Below are 17,804 nucleotides of genomic sequence, written 5' to 3'. Positions count from 1 at the left end.
AGTCTTTCCAGATATCTGACCTGAAGCTCAATTAATTTAATCCAGCCTCCATCTTCCTTACATTCACCATCACTATCCAGTTTGTTTATATATTAATTTATTTGCCTTTCATGCTGATCTCTATGTCCAGTTACCTGTGGAATTTTCTCTGCAGTCAATATTTTTAATCAATTAGATCAGTCCATCATTACAGTGCAGCACCTTAAACCTAGAAAGAGCTGAATGGGAATGGAAATGCTTGTTAGTTTAATGAGATGTAAATAAAATAGTTGACCAGAGTGTCCTTTCTTTGGAAGAGTTTGTTTTGTTTGGGCATGGGATCCTCTGTGTCCTGGTTTCACTGTAGGTGAAGAAGGTGATGGTGAGGAAAATGAAACAGGAGCCCAACTGGTATAAAAATGAGGGGTATGAGAGCCAAAGGCACATGTGTTTAATTTCTCAATAAGGCTGAAGTTTTATTCAGGGACTAGAAGGATGCAGTTGGATCGGGCAATCCATTATACAAATTCTCTACCATCCTGAACAGACTGACAGTAAACAGGGTGACAGTGCCAGTTTAGTTCTTTGGAGAGAATAGCTTAGCATTTCAAATAATTTAATTGTCTTTAATCATGCAATCAAAGTGTATCAATCAAGTGTGAAAAAGGGCTCAATAAATTTAATCATGAAACACTAAATTATGGAAGGATGATAGGTTTAATTTTGTCTTTTATTTCATTTGACAACACAGAGAAATCTATTGATTATGATGCTCAGGTAATTACCTATCAAAGTGATAGTTTTAATGCCACATGATTTATTGTGTTTTCTATTTGAAAAATATGTTACATGTGTGAGGAAAAAAAAACTTCTGCAATTTTTTAGATTTTCACTAGCAGTCTATTTTTAAATGGATTCAAGAGACACTCTTGTAAAGCTGCCTCTTATATTATCCAGCATCAGATTTCTTGGTCATTTTAAGCACAGTTGAGAATCTACCAGCAACATTATCTCTACTGTCATTTTATTTCAGCTTTTCTAAGTATCTCTGCGTAGAAGTGTTTTAATGGGAGGACTTGCTTGAGATGTTTTGTCTTGAGATTTTTCTTCCTCAAGGGAAGCCTGTTAGTCTTTTAAAATGACATTATAAGTTGCTCAATAACCAGCTTGGGAGCTGGAAGAAATCTGTGAGGAATGCTGGAAGGAGAAGAGACCTTTTGAGTAGCAATTTACTAGCTGTTTGTGGAATGCTGAGTTAATATAAAGCTGTATTACTATTCTACCAGTGCTAATAATGCGTAACATTATTCTTCTGTATTGCATTTTTAGAATAATCTATGTGAACATATCAGTCTTCACAGCATCCTGTGAGAGAGATAACTATCAACATTATTCTAATTCTCATTGTGTATTTAATGTGAATAACAACTCTTTCAAATGGAGAGCTCAACAAGAGGAAGAGCAGCATGTTTCCTACTAAAAGTCCTGTAGCAGGTTGTGTTGATCATCCCATACACCTTTCTCAAGCCAGTTGTTATACTTTAACTTTGCAAATTTCCTATTTTGCTGAAAATAATAGAATGACCCATGTTGGGTTCAACCTTTTGTGGAAAAGGGAGCCTAGATGAGCTTGTCTAGCACACTGTCCAATCATGTCTTGGAAAGCTACAGTGATGGGATAGGTTTTACCATGGCTTCACCATGCCTCTGGGGAAGTTATTCCAGTAAATGGTTGTTCTCAATGTAAAAATTCTTTCCCATATCAAAATGAACGATCTTGATAGAAGGTCAGAATGTACTTCAGAATGGCCCATAAAGGGTTATACAGTAGATTGCTGCATAAGAGAAATGTCTGTCTGTGAGTCCATCTGTCTTCCCATGTGAGGCAGAGAGACAGAAACCACTGTGTGCTTGCTGTAGTGCAGAAGTCCACAGCTTTTCCAGGCTGCAGCTTGGATTTTGGTTGTTCTTTCCTTTCAGGCTTCTGACCATACCCAGCCCTATTCCTGAACTTGAATCTCAAACTTTGGGAGAGCTATTGCATTTTTGTCAAGTTCTTGATTTTATTTGACACCAGTTCACATGATCAAATGGAGGTTTGGTTATGTAGGCAGTGTAGTTTGGTTATGTAGGCAGTTTAGTTAAGCAGAAGATGAAAATATACTTACTGCTCTAGTAAGAAGAATAACTATTGAGTTAGTACTGTTATAGTTACACCTTCTTGACAAAAGTCTTGATCTTGCAAGAAATCCTTTTGTGGCATGGGGAAGGAAGAAGCTTACAGTACCTTTAAAGTGATGAAATGTTAATTGGCGACTCACAATGCTGAGGTTTCTCTGGTGCTTTTTTGTATTCTGCATCTGCCTAGGTATGTTTGTTTCTGTGAACCATGTAAACTCTGTTATTTCATGCATAAAAGCTTTGATTTAAAGGGCTCAGATAATTAATGGCTGTATTGCCTACTCAACAACCTATCAAGCTATTGAAATATACTCTTTTCCATTATATATTACTGCATTTTAATCAATTTCTAGCAAGCACACCTAACTTGCACAGGATGAATAAGACTATTTTCAAAATTTTTTATACATTTTTCTCTCTGTATTGCTGACCCAGCATGCCCCTACTCCACTCCCAGCTCACACTTTGCTTTCTTGTCTTGGCTCCCCCTTCCTCACTGCAACAGTGGGTTTGTTTACTCAGGCTCTTCAGCTATCAGAAATTCTCTCTTATGCCTTCTTCCCCCTCCCAGCCTTTGAATAACACTTCATCTCTAGATCTTAGTTTAAAACTCTTGTTTTCTTCAGTTACAATGTTGCTTTTAATTGTGAATGGTGGTATTTAATGAAGATTACTGCTAAATGAAAAAATAATGCTTTTATTCATTAATTCAGGAGCAAATTAGACTCCCAGGTGTGATTCTGTGATTACTATTACTACTTTGAGTGAGAATTTAGTTCTGTGTTTAATTTTTTTAAGGAACATGCTTCTCTCCTCTCTTGGGTTCCTTTAATAGTTGAATAATGCCGCAGCGAGTCATTTTAATATTAATCCACTCTGACAAAGTCAGATCACAAGTTTGGAAACTGTTTTACTGCAGAACATGCATTGCTGGGGATAGTCTGTACTGCAGACTTTCCAGGGATGAGATTGCTAGTCCTGTGCTCTACCTGCAAAGTCTCCCTTTTCTGGGGAGATGGCCAAGGCAGCAGTAGATTTATTCCCCATGTTTCCTATGCAGTGAATCTCCCTGTTATAGGAGAAAGGAAAAAAGGTTTATACACTTCATAGCCTTCTGTCATGGTTTGTACCTCTAGGACCTTTCTCAATACTGTGGATGGCATCAATGTCTGTTTTTTGAATCTTTTTTTTAACGTGTAGTTCCCAGTTCATGGCCTAAGACAGATCATAGTTACTCAGGCAGAAAGACTCAGTCCTGACAAACTGTTTAAATCCATAATACTGTATGATTTTCAAAACCATTTGGGTCTGCCTCAGTTGCAATTTTCATTTATAGCTAATTAAATAAAAAGTAGGCAAAAGGCAGAAGTCTTGGTGCTCCTTCACCTTTTACTTGCTTTTCTGTTCTTTTCACTTGTACATATATGTCCTAAAATAAGATTCTGTTCCCTGCTGCTCATCCATGAGGCACTCGTGAGATTCTGACTTTGAAATTTCACTTGACTTTGTTCTGTAGACAGCGGTAGGCATTAGACTAAATCAAGGCATGTTCAAAGAAAGTTGTGTCTTTACTCTGAAAGTTTAATCTCCATTTTCAGAGGAGATTTCCTATGTGGCATGATTTGCCAGCCAGTTTTATCAACAGATTTTTTTTCCCCAGAACTCTTTTACCACAGCCCTCCAAACTTAGCATGTGTTTTTTTGAGAGTCTTGACAACTTTAAAATTCCAAGTGTGAAAGTACAGATTCAATTTTCTAGAATTTTGGCTTGCTGTTTGTCTGACTTGTGTTCCTTAAAAATAACTGAATATGGAGATTCTTAGTTCTGCCTTTTTTTTTTTTCTTGAGGTGTTAGACTGCAAGTATTTTCTTGAGGACTTAGGATCTTTGATGATAAAGTCATGATCAAAATTTGGTTATTACTGCCACATGCTTGCCAATTCTGCAAAAAGAGAGCTTATTTTGCTACAGCTGCTTAACTTCCTTCAGCAAGTGTTAAATGCACTCCTTTCTTTTTTTCAAACTTCGCCTGTCTTTCATTGTGGCAAATTTAAACTTCCATTCCTTTTGTGAGTTTCTTAATAAAAATTCTTAGTAAGAATCATGTGTGCCTTCATTTGACAAACTATATAATACACTTTTCATTTTATATCTGCTTCTGACTTGAAAATGCCTCATCGGATAATTTCAATCTGTTTTCTCTACCAAATCACCAATTAAGATTTTTAGATTACATAGGATTTGAGGGGAAAAAAAACCACCCAAACCACAACATGTGACAGTATCATCGTCTGTTATTTTCCATCTTACCGGAACATGACTCTCCCACTCCCGAGCTGAGATTTATATCCGCAGCCCTTACTTGGCAGTCAGTCTCTGAAGGACTCTGAGGGGAGCTCCAGTGAAGCCTTTCCCGGGGGCTGCAGAGCCTCCTTCCCAGCTGCCAGCTCTGAATCCCAGGGGAGTGAGGAGTGATGCCTGAATGAAGCAAAGCTCTGCTGGTATCAAACTTGCTACATGCAAAAGCAGTGGGCTTACAAAGTACAAATCCATGCAGTGGCTCCAGACCTCTGCATGTCTTAGCTGATACACAGTTATCCAAAAATTGTGTGTGCAAGCTGCATTCATGAGTGGTTTAGTGTAGTCCAACATTCTTAAGTTTCTCTAATTTCAGAATCTATAAATCAGGCAGCTCAGGGGTAGGTGGCTGGTTATATCAGGCTGCCTGCATAAGACTGTGTGGCACAACAACCTGTATGTTGTAAACCTTATTTCCATGAGATTATTTACTCCCGAATTTTATAGGAAACATTTAAAGATATATAGACATATTCTAGCAGGAATTTCACTTCTGATCGTGATCATATTCTAAGATTTCATCTGATTTATTCTGCACACGTAGTCTTCAGTGACAACTGTTTGGGAAACTGTTATTAACCCAAAGATCCCTTTTAAAATTACTCATTCCAGCTGGCTTGCAGGGAACACACCAATCAGTTGGTGAACTTGCACAAAAACATGCATTTTGAGATAACCAGTTCAGATCCAGTGCTAGCCGAGGACTCTGTGGGGGTGAGGAGGTGCAATTTTCTTTGTCCATTAGAAAGCAGTCAAATTTTGAAAGCATTTATTTGTTTTGAAGCTGCATCATTAAAAACTGGCCCTCAAAATGGAAATCCTTGTTGCTTCATCACATGGACCTTGTAATGTAAATATGTGCAGTTGAAGTCGTAGGGGCAACTGAAGGTCAGACACTGTTGCCTTGACTTTCCCCACTGAATGGATGCACTAAAACACCGATAGGTAAAGAAATATTCCACATGAGGAAGAGCATCAGAATGTATCTCTATAAGGGCTTGGCTTTGAAAAAATGGTCCTGAAATACTAGCAAAAAGAGTAATCTAGGAAAAGTTTGCAGTGCTTTGAGAATCTAAAACGTAAGTTTCCAAGGAGGAGAGAGTTCCAGATACACAACCTTGATCAGAAACATCACATGATATAAAGAGAATTGTAGTTGTCCAGTTAAAGTGAGTCAAGAAATGTCTGTAAAAATGACATGGTAAATTCTCTCTCAATGACTTGGCAATACCAAATTGCCTCACTTTATACTTTAGAGGAAGAGACAATTTCTAACACCCTGTGCTTCACCACCTGTGGTCTAAAATCAACATATGTGCTTTCTTCTCCTTTTTGACCATCACTATCAGCAAATATATTTAACTCAGAACTTTGCAAGTGGTTTTTTGACTGATGCATAAAAGTGGATGAAAATATAGCTATTATGCTGTATGCTGATCAGTGCTGCATATGTAGCAGAAGTAACTTAGCTTTCTTGACCCAGTAAATAGATTTGATCAGCAGTTTTGCATTACACAGCAAGGTACTCTTTGTGTTGAACAAAACTGTACTTTGCTGGCTATAAAGAAATTATAAACAAGAGAGATTGGAAGCTTAAAGTGTTTAATATTTTAAGTGTGCCACTATGGATATACAAGAATCAAATAACAAATGTTACAGCATTGTCAGCTCCTAGGAAGTCGCTCCATTGAGTTACTTGTATGCAACGTCCCTGATAGCTGAGAGCCTCTGTTGTCATGTCTGGGACACATTCCTCTTTCTATGGCCTCTGTTAATAGGATGACTAAGGGGAGAGAGAGCACAGCATAGGTTTCCCTAGTTCTGCTGACTCCTGCCCAGTGGTGCAAGTCAGAGCAGTATCCATGGTACTCCAGCCTATGTTGGGAGACTGCATCCAGACACAGTCAGACCATTACTGAATGGGTGCCCAGGTGGCCAAGGGCCAGTATTGGTCTCTCACACCTTGACAGTGACTCTGAGCTGTTTTGCAGTAATTACAGCAGAGGACCTGTATCTGTGGTACTGGAATCGAGGTGATTGTGTGGATACTTCTGTGATCTGAGTGCGCAGACACCTCAGCTGGTTACTGATACAGTTAATAAGCATTATGGCTTTCTCTCCAAGTGGAGAGATCCAGAAATACTTCACCTTTTTTAATTGCTGGAAGGAAAGGTAGAGCTGAGGATTGTGAAAATCTAGAAAAGAGAAGAAAGGTGACAGCTTCCTGTGGGAGAGGAGTTCTGCATACTTGTGTCTCTGTATTAGTTGGGTGTTTGTACATAGTGAAGTGGTGCATGCTTAAACACTGTCATGTCAGCCACAGTTTTATGGGAAGTAATGCCTTTGTTATGAGTGAGGTGAATTTTGAGGCTATCAGTACAACATGGATGTGAAGACCAATGCATTACCCCAGAATAAAGGGAGAAGAGACCACCATGCGTACAATTCAGATGGTTAATGCAGTTGGAAGTAAACACAAAATGTGAATCTTCATTTTGGGTATAGGCATGGAAGAATACTGCAGAAGTGGAAAGTGGGTGATCAGAAATTAACTGCATCAATTTTATAGAAAAAGAGATTGCCCTTCTCATTTCACTGTGGCTAGAAAAAGGTTAACATTGGAGGGGAGTGTAGTTTGGTGTTATCCTAAAAGTAAGCATCTGCCTGTCCACTGTGGGACATTTATGTTTAAGAAACCTATTGTTTTCTGGAACTTATGCTTCTGTAAAGAAATTTCTCTTGGTGCTGGCCTCAAAGAGTCACAATGATGTTTTAAAACACTGTTATTCTTCATTCTTTTTCTACTGGCCCCACTCTAGCAGTAGTCCCAGCACTTCCATAAAGATGTGCTACAGGACTGCTGTAATAAAAGAAGCATTTTTATTCTTTCATTTGCTGTTAAATGAAAATGGAGTAGACACAAGCAGGTGACAGCACTTAAAATCTAGTGCATAAGTCTTCTCTTGTCTAAAACAATCATGTGAACAAGTTCTGGGTGTTCCACCACAGCAGATAGTGGAAGTACCAGTGTAGCATTTGTAAACCTGCTTTCAAGATAATCTAAAGACATTATTTTGTTAGAACCACCCCTTTTTACTCTAATCTTGTAATAGCCAGATGATTTATGTAGAAAATATCATTTGGCTTTTATGTTGTGAGCAACAGAAGAATGATTGTTTCTAAAGTGTTGCTTTTTAGTGAGATATTAATGGAGAGATAATCCATTTACATTTTTACAGCGGAAGTTTTGTAATGGTTTTGAGATTCATTTAATCTTTGCATTTGTGAAACAGCCTCTACTGAAATACAGCTGAAGCAATTTGCTGTGGAAGAATAAAGTAGTTTGTCAAAAAGAAAAAAAATTGAGGTTCCATACTGTTGGAACAATCATCTGGTTTTTAAATACTATAAAAATATTTTTTCACAAGCTTCTTGTAAAGTGGACCAGAATTGTAAATTCCATATGCTATATTTTCAGTAAGGTTTGTGAATGCCTTTATGGGTAGATAGTGAGATGAATAAATATGGGTGACATGTTAGTTTGTATTAATCTTCTCAACAGCAGTTGTTTACTTGTTCTGCCTAATCCCACTGAAATTCTCTTCGAGGTGACCAGTTTTTTGATCTGCTTGTCAGATCATTTTCTGATCTGTGTGTCACACAGTCCAGCTGGAAGAAGCACCAAGACTGCCATTATTCTGTGTTATAAGGGCTGTATAATTGCAGTATAGAGCAATTTTCATTTACTAATGAGTATTATGTTACTCTACTGTCTTGGCATTGCAGGAACTAGACAGTGATTATTTGAACTGCAGACAGTGCCCTGCTTATATGTTTTCTGCTGCTTAGGTAACCTTTGCAGAAGAACTGGAGCAGGGAACGAGGGAATAAAGAGGGACTGACAATGCACATCTGGTCAGGCAGCTTACTGGTAGTTGGCGATGTTGCACTTTGGGAAAAAAGCCCCACATGCAACACAAAAATATAATACAGCTGACCAAATGCTTGGATGCTTCAGTACTAATCAGGAAAGAATCTGGGACATGAAAAAAAAGCCACCTGTGTGAGGGAATGTGTCCCGTTAGTAAAGCCTTGCTACATTCTGTTTCTTTCAGGTCTTTTTGAGGATAGAAACGTTTTAAATTACAATAACTTGACTCACCTGGCTGGCTCTGCACTTAGCATGGCTGTCTGTGGTATTTCCTTAATTGGCTGTTGGCTTGTATCCCCTCTTTGTGTGTACATAGATGTCTGTGTAAATTGCAAACAAAAGCAGGTGATTCTTTGACTTCCTTTTTAGTATTCTGCTCCAGCACCTGTAAGAATTGGACACATGACATGATGTTCTCTGGCATTATGCTTGATGTATCTGTGTGTGAGCACTCAGCCCCACAGCTCAGGGAGCTCTCATGGCCTCTTGTTATGTGATCAGTTAGTGAACAGAGGACACATGCTGGAATTACCCTTTGCACATGTGGCTGTACAACTTGAGATTCTGGATGGCTCCTTGAACAGCACCTACTTCTGAAAATGTAGCAGAGGTGGAAAAACCCACTACTCAAGTTTGCTTCTTTTTCTTGCACAGAATCCATGAAGAACTGGGGTAGCACACACCTCCCTGTAACAAAAGAGTACTCAAAGCCAAAGGAGGCCTACAGGTTTTCTTCTCTTTCAATGAAAACAGATCTTATGTGGCCCATTTTTTTAAAAAGCTGTTACAGGCAGTGGCAAATCACTGAAATCCCTGCATCCTGTATCAAGCCACTGGGCAAGGAAAAAGGAAAGGGGGCAACTATGTATTTTTAAAAAAGTTTAGTGGAGGGTAAATATCTCTTACCTAAATTAGAATATTATCTGAAAGATGTTTTGGTATAACCTGTTAAGTCAGTGGTTTCAAAACAAGTCCCTACTGGGTGAAATTTTGTTGTCTGGGCTGTGGATGGAGATCAGACAAGGATTACAGGATGGTGGGTTTGGATGTAAGACATGAAATACACCCTTCTGAGCAACTGTGTGCAACATGGACAGTGCTCTGACCCAATCCAAGAAGCTTCTCTAATGAGGAAACATAGCTGGCTACATGTGACTGAATTCCTTGGTTTGCTCTGCTTGTGCATGTGGCTTTTGCTTTACCTATTAAACAGCCTTTATCTCAACCTGTGAGTTTTCTCACTTTTACCCTTCCAATTCCTTCCCCCATTCCATCAGGGGAGTGAAGGAATGGCTGTGTGGAGCTTAGTTGCTGGCTGGGGTTAAACCACAACAACTTGCAAACTTCAAATATAAAGTCCTTGGCTAATTTCAGGGTGAATTCTAGAGGGGAGATGATATGTCCCTGGAATGCATCATTCACTTTCACTTTTAATACCTGTTCAGAAATGGAGCTAAAACTATTATCCTCAATGCTTAAACAAATCTTGTGAATTACAAAAAGATTCCTACACAAATGGGTCAGGGAAAAACTATCCTGAGCTAGAGATTAGTCTTCAGAAGTTATCTAGTTTTCTGTGGGGAAATTTACTGGCTGTTTACACTTTTGTGAGTGACTTTTTACAATAGAAGTTTTCATGGTTTGAAGATCAGATTTCAAGTTGAGGTCATTTTACTAGAAAGTGACTTTTAGATGGGGAAATAGAATATTATAGAAAAAAATTAGAGTGTGATTCATAAAACAAATGAGGCTCAGTTGAGGTTGCTCTTGCAATTAACTATAGATTCCACAATTCAAGATTGTCCTTTTCAGAAAAGCAATTATCCTGTCATTAAGACAACCTATTCTGAATCCAAAACTTTGCTCTTTTCATCCTGAATTTCTCTGTCAAGCCCCTGTTCAAAGAGAACCTTCAAATGTGAGCTGTATTTAAGCAAGTGTAACCAGTAAAGTGAGTTAACCTGAAATGACTCCAGGGGGAATGGTAAAAGCAATTGTAGCAGTCTCTATATAAAATAAACCAGAAAGAAGAAAAAGAAATAACTTTCTACAGAGAGATCAATAATGAGCTGGACTCATGTTTTCTAAAGACCTTGGGAACCAGCCCATAACTTAACTTGTTAAATGCTGCTGACATTGAAAAGACTGATTTCTTTTTTAGCCAGAAGGCTGAAGGGCAGCAGACCTCTGACAATTAAGACCTTTTAAAAAAATGTCAGTTTTGACATCCAAACATCCAAACCAAAGACAGTCAGGGAAACTGTTAATTAGTCTTGAACATCATGTTGTGAAATCCTTCACTTCTGGTCCTTGATGTTAAAGACATTTCAGTCCATGCCTTTGGTCAACTGGAGAGGAAACATTTCTCCTTCTCTGGGTCTAGTACCTTAAACTCCCTTTGAGCACATGTGATTTATTCTTCTGTGCTCTGAGTGCCCTGTGCAATATCACTCCTTGGAAAAAACCTGTGAGGAAGAAAAGGCTGTGAAGATGTGGCATCCTGAAAATGGGAACTGTGGTCAATTCCCAAGCTTTAACAGACATTTGCTGTACAGCAACAAAAATAAAATGTTTGGTAGAGTGTTTTCATGGGAGACAAAGCTTTCAGTTTGCTGGATCAGTCTGTGATAATAACCTGGTGAAGCTGCTAACCTAAAAGAAACAAGCAGCATCTATCCAGGTTTTTTTGATCCTTTACAGATTTGGTACAGGTAAGAACTTATCTCATTAGTGCTGCACATCAGATCTGGAGGGTAAAATGCTTTTTGGTCTATTTGTTCCCTTTTTTTCCTCAAAATGTTTACTGGTAGCTGGAGCACAACACTACCTAAAACTGAGATGCTTGTTTTCTCTTTTAAACTGTGCATTTCTCCCATTCTGCTTTGGGCTTGGAGAAGCTCCTCTCCCTCTCCCTCTCCCTCTCCCTCTCCCTCTCCCTCTCCCTCTCCCTCTCCCGCTCCCTCTCCCTCTCCCTCTCCCTCTCCCTCTCCTCTCCCTCTCCCTCTCCCTCCCTCTCTCTCTCCCTCTCCCTCTCCCTCTCCCTCTCCCTCTCCCTCTCCCTCTCCCCTCTTTTCTTTTGAAAGAAGTGATACAACAAACCATTGAGGAAAACTTGGGTTTGCTGATAATCACTAGAAATGTTTACTAGCCTTAAAACTGCACGAGCTTATGGGGAATTGTGGTGCTTTCTGATGAGTGTATTTTATTAACAAGATGCTTCATATTTTAATGGGCTGTTTCTCTCAGGCATTTGAGGTGCTATTATGCTAGTTACTCAATTTTATGAAGTTAAACAATAAACATTAAAAGTAAAACCTCAGGAAAATTGCCAGAGTGTAAAATAGATCTGTCCCTCGGTAGTTTTAATTTACTTTCATTTTCAAAATGTTTTTCTTTTAGTTTACTAACATGTATTCTAGTCTTTTGAGCAAGGAAAGACAGACTTTAATGTAGGCCTCTAGGTCAGGAGGCACTGAAAGGAGTGATTTATTTTCTTCAGAGGATGGCAAGCTTCATTTTCAGTTAAACCAAGCATTTCCAGTATAAGGCCTGTCAATGCTTCTGAACTTGAAATCTTAGTAATTAAACCATGGTGAAGTGGAACTTGGAAGTCAGATCAGTAAAAACCCTAAATGGTTAAATTAGAATAGGTAATTGGTGGATGTTTAATGTTTTCTGCATTACAGTACTGGCACCTTTTTGTGTTTATGAAAAATGAAGTTGCTAAGCTTTCACGTGCGTGAATCTGAGAGATTGAATGTTTTTTTTGGGCAGAGATGTGAAAGTAAATGCACAGCCTAAGGGGCAAATAATGCCCATTAATTCCTTTTATTTTCACCTGGTGTGTGAACATGTAATTAAGTTTCAGGTTACCATCAGAAAATGCCTGATTAATGTGAGCCTATCAAAGGTGTAGGAAGGTGTAGTTATTTCTCAGGAAGGAGCAAGACCTCCCTTCTCCAAGGTGCATTTTAAATCATGTGGGCAGTGAGAGAAGGCAGGTTCCATGTTACAATAAGCCCAAAATTTCTAGTCAGGAATCGATCCTGCTCTGCAGAACCATTGCTTACTCCTCAAGTTATTAGCCCCGAGCACAAAAGGCTCAGTTTCATGGCACAGATGGCTTTTCATCTGCCCAGACAGCTGGGCTGATTTCACCCTTGGACCTTTTCTACAGGAGGCCTTCAAAAAGCATTAAGACCTGTAGGGTTTGGGCTCTGCTGTTGAGTAAGTGCTCTCCTCCCAGTTGCTAGTTTGCTGAAGACACAGCGCAAGTGTGTTTATCATTCTGGTGCTTTCAAAGCAAAGAGTGAATGTGCTTGACATCATGTCATGACTGTTTGTCAAAGTTATTTTGCTCTGTAGACTTTTAATTTTAAAATGGTGTTTTAAAAATATTGAAAGAACCTTGAAGAAAGGATTATTAGAGGAACAGTAACCTTTCCTGTGAGCAGCAGCATTTCTGTTGCCCAGCCAAGCTGTTTAGGAGTGGGAGCAATGCAATGAACTGAGTATACAACCACCTCTCTGTGACTTGTGGCTCTGGAGACGGAAGCACCTCAAGCAGTGGGCAATCTCTGACCACCCTGTGGGTGACTGGGGCTAATGCCAACACTAGCCAGGGACTGCTGTGCAAAGCAGTGACAGCTCAGGTCTCCAAGGGCTTGTTAACACCCAGCACCACCTGGGACAGACGAGTTGGCCCTGGAAGCAGGGAAGTTGCATTCAGCAGCGTTGTTTCTGAGTGAATAAATCCATCTGGGCCTGAAAAGCTGACATGGGGCCAGCTCTGATGTCTCTCCATCTGTGGCACAGTTTCTTACAGCCCCACTTCTTCCTGGGATCCCTTGATTTCAACTGTACCATCTGCCTCCTCAGTTTTGGGACTGAGCAAATTGATAATGGCTGTATCTGCTTCTGTAGCCCAGTTTGGACATCTCTGCAGCCCAGATTAGTTATCTCATGGGCCATGATCTTGTTTAATGCACAAATATCCCGTATTTGTTTGTGCCTTTTGGTTCTTATTTGGCACTTTTTTAGTAGAGATGGGTTTTATTTTCTGTGGAAGAACAGCAGTATCCTACCTCTAGGCCCTCAACCCTCAAGCTGAAACTTTTTAAGTAGAGTAAGGATGAGGAGAAAGGTCCTGACTGAGTGGAAGGGGAAAATCCAGCATCAGAAACTGGAAAGTGGTAGGGACAATTCCTGTGATCTATAGTTGAGATGGTCATCAGGAAAAACTACAAGCTAGCATTTCAGAACAGTTTGAAGCAGTAATGGGAGAAGCTGCATTAGAGTTAAATCCTTCAATACATTTACTGCAGAGTTTTTCATCATTGGATGAAAAAAGATGTAATTTAATGAGTTCTGAGTAAAGCAATCTTAGATGTGACCAAAAAAAGCCCAAAACAAATACAGTCATGCCTAAAATAGAAAAGGTAATGGAGCCTATGAACACTTCCCAATTCTTTGGGCTTGTTTTTGGGTTGGTGTTTTTTTCCTTCTTTTGTTTTCCTTACTCCCCTGCATCAGGCAGTGCTTGGGATCATCACCTTGTTGTCACATTTGCTTGGGGAAACAAATCTGTCACAGCAGTTTCCTGTCAATACCCTGTCTTGAGTTAGCAGCATGTGTCTAGCTCCAGCACTGTAGGATGATGTAGCTTTTGCTGCTAGAAACCCACTCTTTTCATTATCTGTTGAAGAATGAAACACACCCTGGCATTACCCAGATTTGGAAACCAAGTGTGCTGTCAGAAGCAGAATATGTAGCAATTCTTTGAAGTCACAGTTTCAGTCTATGTATAGAGTTTATAACTTCAGATTTCTGCGGAGCATAAAATTATTCACATTCAGAATGAATTCTCTGATGTTCTGTGCTTTTTCAACCCCACTTTTTATTTTTTAGCATGATATATAAAACTACTTATGTGACATTAATATTTCCAATGTAGTGCTGTACCCATATGTACAAGGATCCCCACAGAGAGCTGTCAGTATCTTTACTTTTCTCTCACCTGTTTCTTCATTCTCATTAGGAGTTTACATTGCCTGGTATATTACTGATGGTGTCAGAGTGGCCAGTGGTTTGAAGAGACTATTTATGTAAGAACTGTTGAGTGGCTATCTGTACCAGTTTGGAGAAATGTATTCCTGTAACAGGAATTTAAAATAGACTTGAATCAATCTACAAGGTGAGGTGGTAGCATTGTTTGTAAGCTAATGTGTCCTACAAACAGATACTTAAATGGCAGTGACAAGCACTAAGCAAATGAACATGTTTGTCTGATCAGTTAATGAAAATCCCTGCACAGCTATAATGTGAAAATCATGAATGTTACCTTGGGAATAGCTTCACTAAGAGTTGTATCAGAGGTCAAAAATGATAGCTGTGCTTTCACCAAGATATGGAAAGCAGGGATTCAGTAAATCCCCAAGTAAATAGGGCATGTGAGAGGACAGAAGCCAAAGAGGATAATGCGCATTCATCTGCAAACGTGGATCCACATAAATCTTGCTGGTTGATTTTATGACACCAAGCTGGGCAGGAGTATTGATCTTCTGGAGGGTAAGAAGGCTCTGCAGAAGGACCTGGGCAGGCTGGATTGATGGGGCAAGGCCCACAGCGTGAAGTTCAACAAGGCTGAGTGCAGGGTCCTGCAGCTGGGTCACAACAACGCCTTGCAAGCCCAGAGGCTTGGGGCAGAGTGGCTGGAAGCCTGCCCAATGGAAAAGGACCTGGGGCTGAATAGGAGCCAGCATGTGCCCAGGTGGCCAGGAAGGCCAGTGGCATCCTGGCCTGTATCAGCAATTGTGTGACCAGCAGGACCAGGGCAGTGACTGTCCCCCTGTACTTGGCACTGGTGAGGCCACACCTTGAATGCTGTGTCCAGTTCTGGGCCCCTCACAGCAAGAATGACACTGAGGGATCTGGTGCACAAATCCTGTGAGGAGCAGCTGAGGGAGCTGGGGGTGTTTTGTCTGGAGAAAAGGAGCCTGAGGAGAGACCTTGCTTCCTACCTGAATTACCTGAATAACCTGAAAGGTTTTAGTGAGTTGAGTGTCAGGCTCTTCTCCCAGGTAATAAGTGACAGGATGACAGGAAATAGCCTCAAATTGCACCAGGGTTTAGATTGGATATTAGAAAAAATTCTTCATAGACAAGTTTGTAAAGCATTGGAAAAGACTGCCCAGGAAAGTGCTGGAGTCACACCATCCCTGGAAGTGTTCAAAAGCCATGTAGATATGGCACTTAGGGATATGGTTAGTGGTGGACTTTACAGAGCTAGCTTAGGGGTTGAACTAAATGATCTTAGAGATATTTTCCAACCTAAACATTTATATTATTTTCTATTATTCTATATAAGAATTCATGTGGTTGCTATTTTTTAATAATCACTGTCAACATAGAACCATTCAGCTCAGTTTTGTATCATGTGAAAAATTCCTCCTAAAATAAAATGACCACCTGCAGTTTAGCTAGAAATTTAGGCTTTTTAATGCAGAAGATCAATAAGAACATTCTCATTTGTATTACTTTTTAAAAGAGGTGTCTTTTTAGGCCAACAAATGGGCTGAACAGAGAATAAGTAAACTGCACATCAGCAGGTCTGAATCAATAGGCTCAAAGATTTGATGGACTACATCAAAACAGACAGGTAGCAATAGCTATGAAAGAGGCTCTGTGACACACTGAAGATCATCAGTGGGCCAGTTGAGTGGAATGTGAAGGATTCCTTGGGAACCAGCCTCTCTTCAGGCAAGGAAGAGGAGGCAGTAAAAATGCTGTATTAAGCTCAGCCAGCACAACTTTCCCCCTTCCTCAGAAGTGCCAATTTCCCCCTTTCTCACGAACCTCATCCAGAACTCAGTTTGGAAGCAGTTCTGCTGGCCTGGGGAGCCATGGGTAGCCTTCAGCACTTGCTGGAGACTGGGTTGGTCACAGACAAACCAAAAAATGTCATAGTCCCCTGTCAAGCTTTGACTGACATATCTTTTCCTATCTCTGTAGTATGATCAATGCTTAAAAAAAAAGAATTTGTGGTGTTCGGCATGACCCTTTCCCTCACTCTGAAGTAGACTGAGCAGTTGCCTGGATCACCAGCTTCTATATTCCCCAAGGGCCCTGGTTTAGCATCTTCTGCAGCAGTTTCTCTTGGATCCAATCCTTGGCTCCATTCTCCTTTCCCTGCAGCAAATCTGGATATATCATATCATTCTTAGCTTTCTGCAGAATTTACTGCTACAGGACTTCATACTGTCTCTTACAGTGCAGTATGCACTCACTCAGCTGCTTTTCAACTCTTTCCCCTGGCCCAGCTTGATACTGAGCTGTCTGAAAACAGCAGCACTTTCCACACCAGTGGATTGGCCCAGAATTAGAATCATAATAAACCAGAATATTCTGAGTTCAAAGGTACCCATCAGGATTGAGTCCATCTCCCAGCCCTGCTCAGGACACCCCAAGAGTCACACCATGTGCCCAAGAGCATTGTTCAAACATTTCTTGAACTCTGTCAGGCCTGGTGCTGTCACCACTTCCCTGGGAAGTCCATTCCAGTGATCAGCCACTCTCTGGGTGAAAAACCTTTTCCTGACAGCCAGCCTAAAACTTCCCTGACACAACTCCAGGCCATTCCCTTGGGTCCTGTCCCTGGTCACCACAGAGAAGAGATCAGTGTCTGCCCCTACCCCTCAGGAGGAAGTTGCAGACTCTGATGAGGTCTCCCCTCAGTCTCCTCTTCTCCAGGCTGAACAGATAAAGTGTCCTCAGCTCCTCATACGGCTTCCCCTCAAAGCCCTTCACCATCCTTGTGGCCTCTTTTGGACGGTCTCTAAAAGCTTAATGACGTTTTTTATATGGTAGCACCCAGAACTGCCCCCAGCCCTGGAGGTGAGGCTGTCCCAGCTCAGAGCAGAGCAGGACAATGCCCTCCCTTGCCCTCTGGCCAGGCTGTGCCTGATGCCCCCCAGGACATGCTTGTCCCTCCTGGCTGCCAGTTGCAGTGAATTTAGTCTGAATGTGGTGAGGGCTGCAGGGGTGGCGCAGCTCTGGGAAGGTGAGCTGTAGTCTTTGTTGTGCAGTCAGTGTACCATCCTCTGGTAGCAGGATTGTTGGGAAAGATACCTGAAAAGATAATACAAATGTTGAAGGGGCTCCAGGAGGAGACTGGCATTTAGCAAAATGTCTTTCTTTGAAGACTGACAAATTAATAAATGATGGAATCAAAACTGGAATCCTGCAGTGTGACTTTGGAGTTGGTGGCAGGAGCAGAGCAGCACTTTAACACTTTGCCTGAAGCGAGTGAAAAAAAGCCTGTTGTGAGTTAAATGAGAAATGCTCAAGTCATAATTTC

The 17,804-nt window shown here is 40.5% G+C and overlaps 1 protein-coding gene across 8 annotated transcripts in view; it reads left to right on the top strand.

Annotated features, from left to right (window-relative positions):
- The window catches only part of FARS2 (phenylalanyl-tRNA synthetase 2, mitochondrial), a 228,705-nt gene that overhangs the window by 175,095 nt on the left and 35,806 nt on the right, over positions 1 to 17,804 (top strand). The gene's annotated exons all lie outside the window — the stretch shown is intronic.

This window comes from Serinus canaria, chromosome 2 (assembly GCF_022539315.1).
Source record: "Serinus canaria isolate serCan28SL12 chromosome 2, serCan2020, whole genome shotgun sequence".
Classification (NCBI taxonomy): domain Eukaryota; kingdom Metazoa; phylum Chordata; class Aves; order Passeriformes; family Fringillidae; genus Serinus; species Serinus canaria.
The sequence above is the reverse complement of the archived record's forward strand: the minus strand, read 5'-3'. Positions and strand labels throughout refer to the sequence as shown.